Genomic DNA, 11404 nt, shown 5'->3' on the forward strand with positions numbered 1-11404 from the left:
ACACCACACACACTGCATAACACGCAATCTTCTTTACACTAGTTGTACATCGCACACACTGCACAATACACTGCACATCATTATCTGATTTCTGCTTTATCTGTATACTGCTTTACTGATAAACATACTCATTATTACCCTTTCACATTATGTAGTTGTGGGTATATGCCTACTTCCAGAGGCTTGCCCCAGAGCCGGAGGTAGAGATGCCCCCCGTGGTTCCATATTCACATAGGTACGATGTGAGATACGAGCGGAGGGCACGAGAGTCTTTCTCATTCTTCCGCCGATATTTTGACACTGTAGCTGCAGTGGAGGTATTTCAAACCATACATTTCATCTGAGCTTTGCTACATATTGCATTTTCAATAGCAGATAACAACCTGTATATCCGTGATTTTCAGATCACCTGGCAGCCCTGGGCAGTGCTGCCTGACGCAGTTAGAGATCTGTTTATGGGCGCTCGGGAGACTTCCCGATTTCGGGTTTTGCTTGAGTGTCCGGTCTGTTGAGTGTGGTACTTGGGTGAGCGCTTCCTGTAACAGAGCCTTGGTTTACCCGAGCTGGTGGCTCTGATGCTGCCTTCTTCGCATATGAGGCAGACAGAGAGGTACACCCCGCAGGAGATTGCCGATTTCAGGATAGGTTGGGTTGCCAACTTCTTCAGGCTCGACGGTGACTACACCGTCTTCATCCAGACATATCTCATGCAGCCTCTGGCCAGTGTTCGCCGAGGTGAGAGAGGGAGACCTGTAGCCACAGCAGGAGGGGTGGAAGGATCCAGGGCGACCTAGGCCCATGGTAGGAAGGGTTCCTAGAGGAGACAGAGGGCAGAGTGGCCAGACCTTCCCACTTCTATGACATGCCGAGGAGCTTGTCGGAGTTCGAGGCTCGACCCCGATATATGCTATACTTTACATTCTGTACATTCATTTCATTTCAGTTGATATCCCGCAGATTAATAATTCCCTCAACACTTTTGCAGGCCTTCATAGAGTATACTGGGCAGGCTCTGCAACTGTCGATTTCGGCGATGGGGATGCTACAAAGCAGCATGGACCTGCTCAGTATTTACGGTATTCCAGTAAGTTCTTTCAACCTCCGTCCCAAAACCCTCTATAATCTGCTCCATACTAATCTGATGCATCATATTATCAATACTACATTTGATATACCACACTCATATACCACTCACGGCACCGATACACTGCTTCTCATATACTGGCCACGGCCCTCATACACTGCAATCATTCACCACTCACTGCGTTCATATACTACTCACAACATTCATACACTATAATCATATACTGCATTTGATAACATACTCAGTTTCGCATAGCATAACCGATGCGTTTGCCAAATTGTTCTTTTCAGGCCCCATTCCTGATACCAGCCACAACGGGGGCCTCAGCGGGACCTTCAGTGCCTCCCCGAGCAGCAGGGGGAGTGGGACGAGGGATGTTAGTACACAGCCGAGGCAGAGACAGGCATACTCATACTGAGAGTAGTTCGCGGGAGCCTGCCCCAGATGATGATGAGTCTAACGAGGAGGCAGTGAGTCCACAGTCAGAGTCGTCTCATGATGGAGATAAAGCTAGAGATGGTTCGGGTTCAGACTCAGGTAATGGAGCTGACGGTGGTAGTTCTGGACCTTCGTCGAGAAAGAGAACGAGGAGGGCTTCCCGCTCTTGAGGCGACTGGCGCCGATTCAGATGTTTTGTTTTTGCTTTATTTTTCTTTTTGCTAGTAGTTTTTGCACATTGTACAGCCTCAGGCAGTTTTATGTTCTTTAAAACTTTGTACTTTTGCAAAAAAGAAACCATGATGGAATGAAAATAGCTTTTTGATTGAAAAAGTGTTACATTATTGCATCACATAGCATGTAAACGAGATTGAACTATGTTTGAAAACTACACACTCGAATTGCATTGTCTTAATCAGGTAGTGAACCAACTGACAACTGAAAGAACAAAATAACTCAATAAACAAAACCAGGACTTGACATGCTAACCAAATGTGAATACAACTTGATAAGCAAGACAATAACTTTAACAATCAACGCAAAATACTACTCAATAAACAAAAATGCAACAACTCGAAAAACAAATTGAAGTAACATAGGCACGACTTCACAAAATCGTCACAAAAGAGCATTCGAGGTGGAACAAGACACAAGTACTCAACATTTCCAACACATGGACAGCTCAGAGAACAAAGGAGGGGCCATCGGCCAAGGTGGGAAGCCATCGGCCACCATAAAAGACTATCGGCCACAAGAACTAGCCGATCGGCTATAAAGATGGTCGGTGGGCCATCAAATTGGCCCGTCGGCCATTAATGCAGAAAGTGCCCAGATTGCTGCCACCTGTCTTCCACTCAACACCTTATCTTCTACAAAAGCCCCAGCTTCGTAGTTTCCCCATTTCAACCCTGTTTTTGCCCCAAATGGAAGTATTTCTTGTCCAATACCTCACAAATTGGTTTGCAAACTTGGATGGCTCGGAAAAGTTGAATTTTTGGGGTTTCGGAATAAATCACTATTCACATTGAGCCGCACCCCGCTGTGTTTTTCGTTCCTCCATGCCGCGGGTAGGTGTTGGAATTCGGTAACTCATGTTTTTAGCTTTGGCGGACAAGTGATGTGTCCCACTTTCGAAGACTTCCAAGCTTTGATGGAATCTCAGCGCGATGAAGAGATCTTGCCCCAATTCCGCTTAGGCCACATCCAAGCCTTAGGACAAATGTGCGGGCTTGCTTTCCATGACGCTCGGTCTTTGATTCGCGACGGAGAACTGGACATTCCGAGCTTGATTCATCGATTTTCTGACACCGGTGACCGCGGCGACCATTACTGGCAAGGTTTTCGGCGATATGCGTTTTGCTTGTGCATGTCGTCTCATTTCTTGCTTGCCCCAGGCTCCGGTGGGTCTAGCGTCCGTTTGATTGAGGTTGCCTAGGGCCTGAAAGAGGGCAAGAGTTGTATTGCCATGACACTAGCTGAGACACTGATGGGTTTGGATGTCTTCCATCGCCGGCAGACAAGCAGATTTGCAGGGAGTCCACTACTGCTGCAGGTAATGTTTCCCACCCTATCTCACATATATTTCTCACATCACTTGGCCCTCAGGCTCGGTTTTTCTTTCAAAACCCTTTTCTCACTTTTCTCTCCACGTACACCTCTCTATTCTTTAATCTCTCATTTTTAATCCCTCCCCAAATATGGTTGATGGACAAGTTGAGAGTGGTGGACTCATGCCTCGCATATTCAGCACGCAGCTATTTCTTCTGGCGATGCTTGGTTGATGCCCCAGATGAGGGATGGTGGTGCGAATGGATATGCAGCTTGTCCGCTGTCAACATTTCTTGGTGTTGCCCCTGGCTCAATCTGCCAGCGATGAGTTACAGCATGTCTCGCCAACTAGGCATTCAGCTGATTAGCCTGACACACTGTGTCTTTTACTTCCCATTTTGATTCCGGCGCCAATTTGGGCATGATCAGACTGGTTCGGAAGGAGGGATAGAGTACCCTGCTGCATTTCCAGTCCGAGGCTCACATCTGGCTCGGTATGCCACAGCGTGGAGGACGAGAGAGCTTCGGGCCCTCGCTCCCACTTTCAGTTGCACCCTCTCTGATGAGTGCATAACTTGGCTCGATGAAGAGGCACAGGTTGGGCCTACTTTGGCATCAGAGGCTTTCATAAGCTTTGGGAGGGGGCGCCGGAACACCTGGCTATGCCTCGAATTTATTTGCTTTAATCACTACTTTTAAGTTTTCTTTATGAATGTAATAAAAAGCAACTTCAATTTGTATTCAAGAGTAGGAGAACTTTGTACTGAAATCAATGTAATTGAAGGTTGTGGGTACTGAAAATTTTCTGTTTGGTCCAAAAATGGTCTAAGTCGTAGAAAGATTAATTTTAGCAAAATCAACTTTTATTAAAACTTTTCAAAACAATTTTCGATATGGATCACAACTGGACACGCCCGAGATCGACCACTGAGATGTACAACCCCGGATCCCAGCAACTGGAAAGTTGCTCCTAGTCTGAAAAGCAATGCACTAAAGATCACAATCGAGCTCTTGAATGCAGAATAGACAAAGATGACCAACATGATCACAAGGACAAAGTTGATTTGGAAGTGTTTATGGCTGGACTTCAGAATGAAATTGCCTACGTATCCCGAAGATGGGAATCAAGCCTTATGTAGTTCGGTTCAGGTTCACTTGTGTATTAACACTCTCCTTTTGGGCTCTAACTTTTGCCAAGGCCGCCCTTTCTGGGTTTTCAACCTTACAAGCTCAGTTTTTATTATTTCAAAATTTTCATGCTTTAACTTTTGCCTAGGTCGTCCTTTCGGGTTTTCAGCCTAGCGAGCCACTCAGGGATAGTATTTCTTCATCTTGTCCATGTTGATCGGCTGGGAGAATTCAAGGCCATCTAAAGCTCCACCCGACCAGATAGACTTGATGATGTAAGGGCCAGTCCAATTGGGTCTAAACTTGCCCCTAGGGTCGTGGATGGGAGCTCGGTTGTCTTTGAGTACTAGATCCCCCTCTTTCAAATTTCTGGACTTAAACTTCTTGTTGAAAGCCCCGGCAATTCTTCGTTGATAACCCTGGATGTGATACAGTGCTTTCAGCCTTCTTTCATCAAAGAGCATGAATTCTTCGAACTTACTTTGCTGCCAATCTGCCTCAGCTCTCTGACACCCAGCCAATACCCATAATGACGAAACCTCAATTTCGATAGGTAGAACAGCCTCCATCCCATAAACCAAGGAATACGGAATTGCCCCAGTAGAAGTTCGAATTGAAGTCCGATAGCCCCAAAGAGCAAATGACAGCTTATCTGGCCAGTCCCTGTAGGTTTCCACCATCTTCTGCAGAATGTGCTTGATGTTTTTGTTGGTGGCCTCAACTGCTCCGTTGGTTTGCGGCCGATATGTAGATGACTTATGAAAAGCCACGTTGTACTTCTCCAACAAGTCGATTACCTCCTTCTTGAAGCGGGAACCATTATCCGAAATAATCTCATTCGGGACCCTGCAGCGACAGATAATGTTGTTCCTGATGAACTTAGCAACATGCGACGCTTTCAGCACACCGTAAGATTGGGCCTCAACCCACTTCGTAAAGTAGTCTATCGCTACCAGAATGTACTCATGCCCATTGGACCCCTTCGGAGTGACAGCCCCAATCAGATCAATCCCCCAGACTGAAAACGGCCATGGTGAAGTCATGTTGTACAGCTTCGATGGCGGAATGTTCATGCGGTCTGCATGGATCTGACATTTGTGGCATCGCCGGACAAAGCCAGTACAATCCTCCTCCATGGTTGACCAGTAATAACCCTGTCTAAGGATCTCCCGGGCTAGTATCACCCCGCTCATGTGCGCTCCGCACTCTCCTCCATGGATGGACTTCAATTCGAACTTCTGTTTCATTCAGACTCGAAAGAAAACGAAAATACAAACGCATTTCACTGGCCAGATAAGACAAACGTAGTGATTTTCATTTTACATCCCTCCCCAAAAGTGTGAAAATCACTGCTATTTCATTCAGATTTGTTGGTGTAACTTGCTCCAGGCAGAAAAAAGAAAACGAAAAGACAAACGCAAAACAAAATGGTGATGCCCGAGGTAACACCCCCTGAATCACCCGACCTTTGTACAACAGGACTGACTCGATACAACAAGACAAACCCTTAATCAAAAAGACTGACTCAAGACAATGAGACAAACTCAAAACAAAACTATAGAACTGACTCAATACCCAAGTCAGAAACTACAAACTAGCATTCGCAAATGCTTAAAACAGTGCGTGCCATACGCCGCATCTGAGGTAAATCGAGCGCCACCCGCAGGTGGTCCAACCGTTGATCACATACTTGCATTATCCTCGAAATCCAACAACCCGGTGATGACAGACTTTGTCGAGCTTGGTGGGAGGATGACTTCATTGTCAATCAAATCTTGCACTTCGTGGCGAAGACGGAAGCAATTGTCATTGCTGTGACCGGTCTACTGATGGTACGCGCAGTACTGAGTAGCATCATGTGAGAGAGGGAGGTTACTTAGGAGAGGCCGATGTTCGAGGGGTTTAAGATGCCCCTTTTTAGCAAGCATTCGAAGAGCCTTGGACAAAGGCATGTAGAGGGCATGAAAGACCCTGTGACCTCGGGGCAGATAGTTCGAAGTCTATGGACCTTTGCTGGATGCACTAGCAAAAGGATCGGTAGGTGCTGCCTTGGCTTTCTGATCTTTTCCAGGTGTAGGGTTAGGATTGGAAGGAACAGTTTTGGTACGATGGTCCCCATCTCGATTTTTCCTTTGGCTTGAACTGCTCTCAGTCTGAGTGGGAAAGATGTCATCCACAGTCTTAGCCACAACTGTGAGTACTTGTTGCTTATTCAATTCCTCAGCTTTTAATGCTTCGACAGCTTGCTAAAGTTGTTCATAGGGATCAGTGTCCACCCCAACCTTCTTCTTACCTCTCGCCTTAGCTCGGTCAAAGGTTTGGGTTGCTTGATCAGAGCGGAGCCTTGTTGTTGTTGACAGGTCATCACCCAAACTTGGAATGGCTTCCGATTGATTGAGCTCAATTACAATTCGCCCCAACAGCGGAGGCTCTTCCGGCATTAAGTTCCCAGCATACGATGCAGTTGGTGGCGGAGCCGACATTCCATAGGCGAGATCAGCCACAAATCTTTGAAGGTCGCCGATCATTCCAGCCAACTCAAAAGTTGTGGGCTTGCGGGCTTGGAATAACTGGGGTTCCCAGATTAGACGTGCAGCAGGTGACTTGGGTGGACATTGCATCTCAGCATCGGTCTCACCCTGCATGGCTACACCCTGGTTTAGTGCCGCTGCAATGACCACAATCTCTTCCGAATTTTGTGTCATCATAAGTCAACTGGACTGGACAGAGGTGACGTGACTGGTGACTGATGGATTGGATGGACCGGTGATCCTTTTCCGGCCTTGCCTCAGTAAAGGAGAACACTGGTTGCTCTAAACTGAATCTCCTGAACCATGAAAGAGAAAACAGGTAGCATCTCAACCCAATTTCATCAATACAGACATGAACATAGTTGAATAACTGTACTCTACTACTGATCACTGTTCCGCAATTACTGCCCCAAATCTGAATCTGATATCCACAGATAAAACTGATTCCCAAATACTGATACTGATGCCCGTAGGCCTGATGCCCAAACTTGCAAGCTGATACATGCATTCCTGTAGAGGCCAACTCTAAAGCATATAATAAACAACTGAGAGCCAAAACACCCCTATGGAGGGGTAGAGTTTCCCTGTCCTAGTTTCGCCAAGAACTAGGGTTTCACTACGCATGCAACGATTTCAAACAACATAAAATCGGGTAAGCAACCTGTCCTAGCTTGGAATGGTCACTACAGATTTTGATATGCACTAGGTCGAATGGTCAAAAAGGGTGCCTCGGTAAAAATCGGGGTCTGTGTTGCATTGTGGCAGAGCCCGTAACCGGTCAGCCTTATGGCACGCAGCCTCTGGCAAACCGTTCAGGAATAGCAGATGGCAAACACGGTGTCCTAGGCGCACCAATGCAAATGCAATGCAAAGAAACACATAAGTGTAGTCAAAACAAGATATCATGAGTTCGAGTCAAGTTCTCTAAATCCCTAATAGACTCGCCAGAAACTGTAGACGTCCCCGAACGTCCCAGGGGAAATCCCCCGTTCTGTTCATTGAGCTTACTACAGTTCGGAGTCGAATGTCGCGGTTTTGAATCTGATCTCGCAAAGTGCAATGCAAGACCGATGAATCACTAAAGAGTCCAACTCTGGCAAATTGTTTTGAAAAATTGATTTTTAGAAAGAAGTGCCAAACATGGACTGCTTTGCCAGATACAGAGTCGCCACCTAAATATTTTGTTTTGGGAGAATTTAGGAAACATTGACTCGTTGGCTAAGGCCACGTGTCCGTCATCACCAAATTTGCCTCGGCTCAGGAACTTAGGTACAATTGGGGAAGGTCAGCTATGAGCACCCCTGCTCGCCCGATCAAAGATCGGCCACTACTAAACATGATATCTTGTTTTGAAAACATATGCGCTCTTATTCCGATTATTAGCCTAAAATTACTATGTGATGCGCACAACACATAAGTATAGACTAGATCGCCTAAATTGGAATAAAACATTTCATGTTTGTTTATTTGAAAATGGTTTGATGGTGCTACCCGCAAGTAGGCTAAGACGGGGATTTTCCACCCTCAGGTGGGCTTAGAAAACATGATGATTTGCCACCCTTAAGTGGGCTTAAAACTCGCAATCAATGAATTGTTCTAATTCAAGTAATCCAACCTTCACCCACAGGCATTCAGGCAGTTATATCACATAAGCAGTTAGCCTCATGGTAAGCATGCTATCATGGCAGTCACTCACACACATGCAAAGATGCTAAAGCATAAACACTTACTGAGTACTCCGAGCCAAAACATAACCTAGTTAGAAATAAATGCATGATCCTAGTTCATGTTAAGATGGCTAATGCAACACATGCAAAATGCAACTAAGATAGGCTCGGCTAATCTAAGAATGACATGTGAAATACGACAACTCGATACACGTATTCAAGTTGGAATGGAAATACTATGCAGTTAGTATGATGCGCTGAGCCCGGTGCATGCAAGGCATATGAATGATGCAAACATGCAAGCATAAGTATGCTAATTGAAACATGACCTAGAACTAACCATCGAAAGCAGGTAAGTAAAAGAGAGAAAGACGTGGGGTTGGAAGACATGCATCACACACACGCACACTTATTACAAAGTTCGCCCTCTCAACAAAGGGTCCGAATAAATAATACAGAACCAGCTAGCTAATCTAAGCTATTCTAATTAAACTAGTTATTACATAACCAAAATGAATAACAAATTACAGCTAAGTATTACACAACATTAATTAATCAACAAATTAACTAAGTAAGCAATCTTAAACTAGCATGCAAACTACATGAAATGGACTGCCTCAGCTCTGCTTTGAATGACAAAGGACGCATGCATGCTTGAATCGCCTTGTTCGGAAATCCCTCGCGACGCCCCTGACTTGCCTTTGTTTGCAATTGACCTCAGAACACTGCACAAAGCTCCAGAAGGCTGAAACTCCACCCTAGGAAACTGTGGGAGGGCTGCCGACCAGCTATTGGCCTTGGAGACCACCTGCCGACCACTTTTTATGGTGAAGACAAGAAAAAGTGGTCGGCCAGCCACAAAATCTGGTCGGCCGACCAGTTTCTGCCCTTGGTTTCTGATTCTCTGCAACAAAAGGCAAGAAAGAGAGATGACAAAGCATTTGCAACATATATGTGCACGACCACTCTCCTCATCATTACATAGGCTCAAGGGAGTGTAGTCCTTGACCCTCGGGCCACCAATCACGTATCTCGATGCATGATGGCCGAGAGGTCGAATTGCACGACTCGATGTGAAATGAATAGTCAAGAGCGTCGGCGACCGGGAATCGAGGCACGTTTAATCACTTTGAGTATGAAACGTCCCTCGTTTCCCGTGTTTGGACTAACTCCTATTCCAAACACAATGCAACAAACATGGCGTGCACCAATCCAACTCTAGCATGCAATCCTAATGCGATGCCACTTAGTCATGCAAACATGCAAGGGGTGAACATGCAAATATGCACCCAGCATACACAATGCTACAAACTACATGGCATGCACAATGCTCATGACCCTAGCATACACAATGCAATGGACAATATGGCATACTCAATGCTCAATGAACTATCATGGCATACTCAATGCAAACAACCTAACATGCACAACACATTGTAACATGGCATACACAATGCAACAATGGACTTAAACCCAAATGGATAGGCCTTTGCCATGCCCAAATCAGTGGCCATAGATGATGAAAATAAGGCCCAAGACTCATGCAAACATGCACAATGCAAGGGCTCCAAGCCTAAGGCACAAGATACAACTTCGCAAATGCATTGGAAGGATGAAACATGGAATGCAATGGCATGTACTCCAGCACTGAAATGGCATACAACATGGCTTCGAATCATGCAAACAACTCACACAATGCATGTTGAGAGGCTCAAGTATCGAAACCAGTGAAGCACATTACACTATAGGCATGCAAGGATATGCTCTAATGACCAAACCAACTCCAAACAGACCTTATGCAGGCCCAAAACAGTAGCAAAATGGGTTGGAATGATGTCTTGAAAGACACAAAAATAAAGCTTATGCAATGGCTCATAAATGGGGCATAATGATGCAACTCTCAAACACACTTAAAGAGCGGAAAACATGGAAGTATGACAGCGCTATATGCTCTAAAATATCATTCTCAATGATTCCAAAACATCTAAACACCTCAAGTTAAGCATGCAAAGGGCTTCAAAACTCAAAGCTAGGCAAGGCTATTACACTACAAGCATGCATGGCAAGCATCATTCGACCAAGGGACCTCAAAATAGAGCTAAGGCAGCCCAAAATATGAACAAAATCAGTTTAGAGCCTGGCAAAAATATGCTAGAATAGAGGGCCAAAACAACATGCATTCCAAGTTAGTGAATAAGATTTACACTACAAGCATATGAAGCATGTGAGAGGCTACCAAACCAGCCAAAAACAGAATCATGGCATGCCAAATGATGGCCAAAAACCCACTGAAACATGACCAATACATGCAAGAATGAGGTGCTACTTTGATAAGCCATGAAAGGGATTATTTTACACATGTAAGAAGCAAACACAAGGTGACCAAACCAGCCATAGACAGAGTCTAGGCAGGTCCTAAAAGTCCCCAAAAAGGGTTTGAACCAAGGCTTGGAAGTATGAAAATATATGCTCCTTTGATAGGCCCAAAATACTAGCAAAGAAGACCAAAAGAGAGAGGGTCTCCCCTCTCTGATTTAGGCCCTCAAAACCACATGCCAACCACTAAAAATCCGCTGGATTTCAGTGGCTAAATGGCCAAGCAAAGATTAAATCAAAGGCTTCATGGCATGGCACAAAACAAGGCAAAGTAAGGCATGCAAAAGGGTAGATGACCCTCAACACAAAAATGGCCTTAAACAAACATGAAGAACACTTAAATATGAAGCTTTTTTCAGCTGAAAACAAAGCTCAAATATGCATGCAAATGAGGCTAAGAGAAGGATCAAAACAATGCTCAAAAGAAGGAAAGGAGATTACCCTTGAAGCACAGCAAAGACCAGCAAGTTCTCTGCACCAAAGCCAGCTTTTAACCTCCAAGAAAGTCCTCTCAAGGCCTCAGCTCAAAGGTAAGGATGTATGGTTAGGAGTTGTGGTGAAATAGGTCAAGAACAATGCACTTTTTGACCTAAAATGTAGAGATGTAGAGAGAGATATGTATTGTGCCTTAA

This window comes from Camellia sinensis, chromosome 1, assembly GCF_055761805.1.
Source record: "Camellia sinensis isolate YWXY chromosome 1, ASM5576180v1, whole genome shotgun sequence".
Lineage (NCBI taxonomy): Eukaryota > Viridiplantae > Streptophyta > Magnoliopsida > Ericales > Theaceae > Camellia > Camellia sinensis.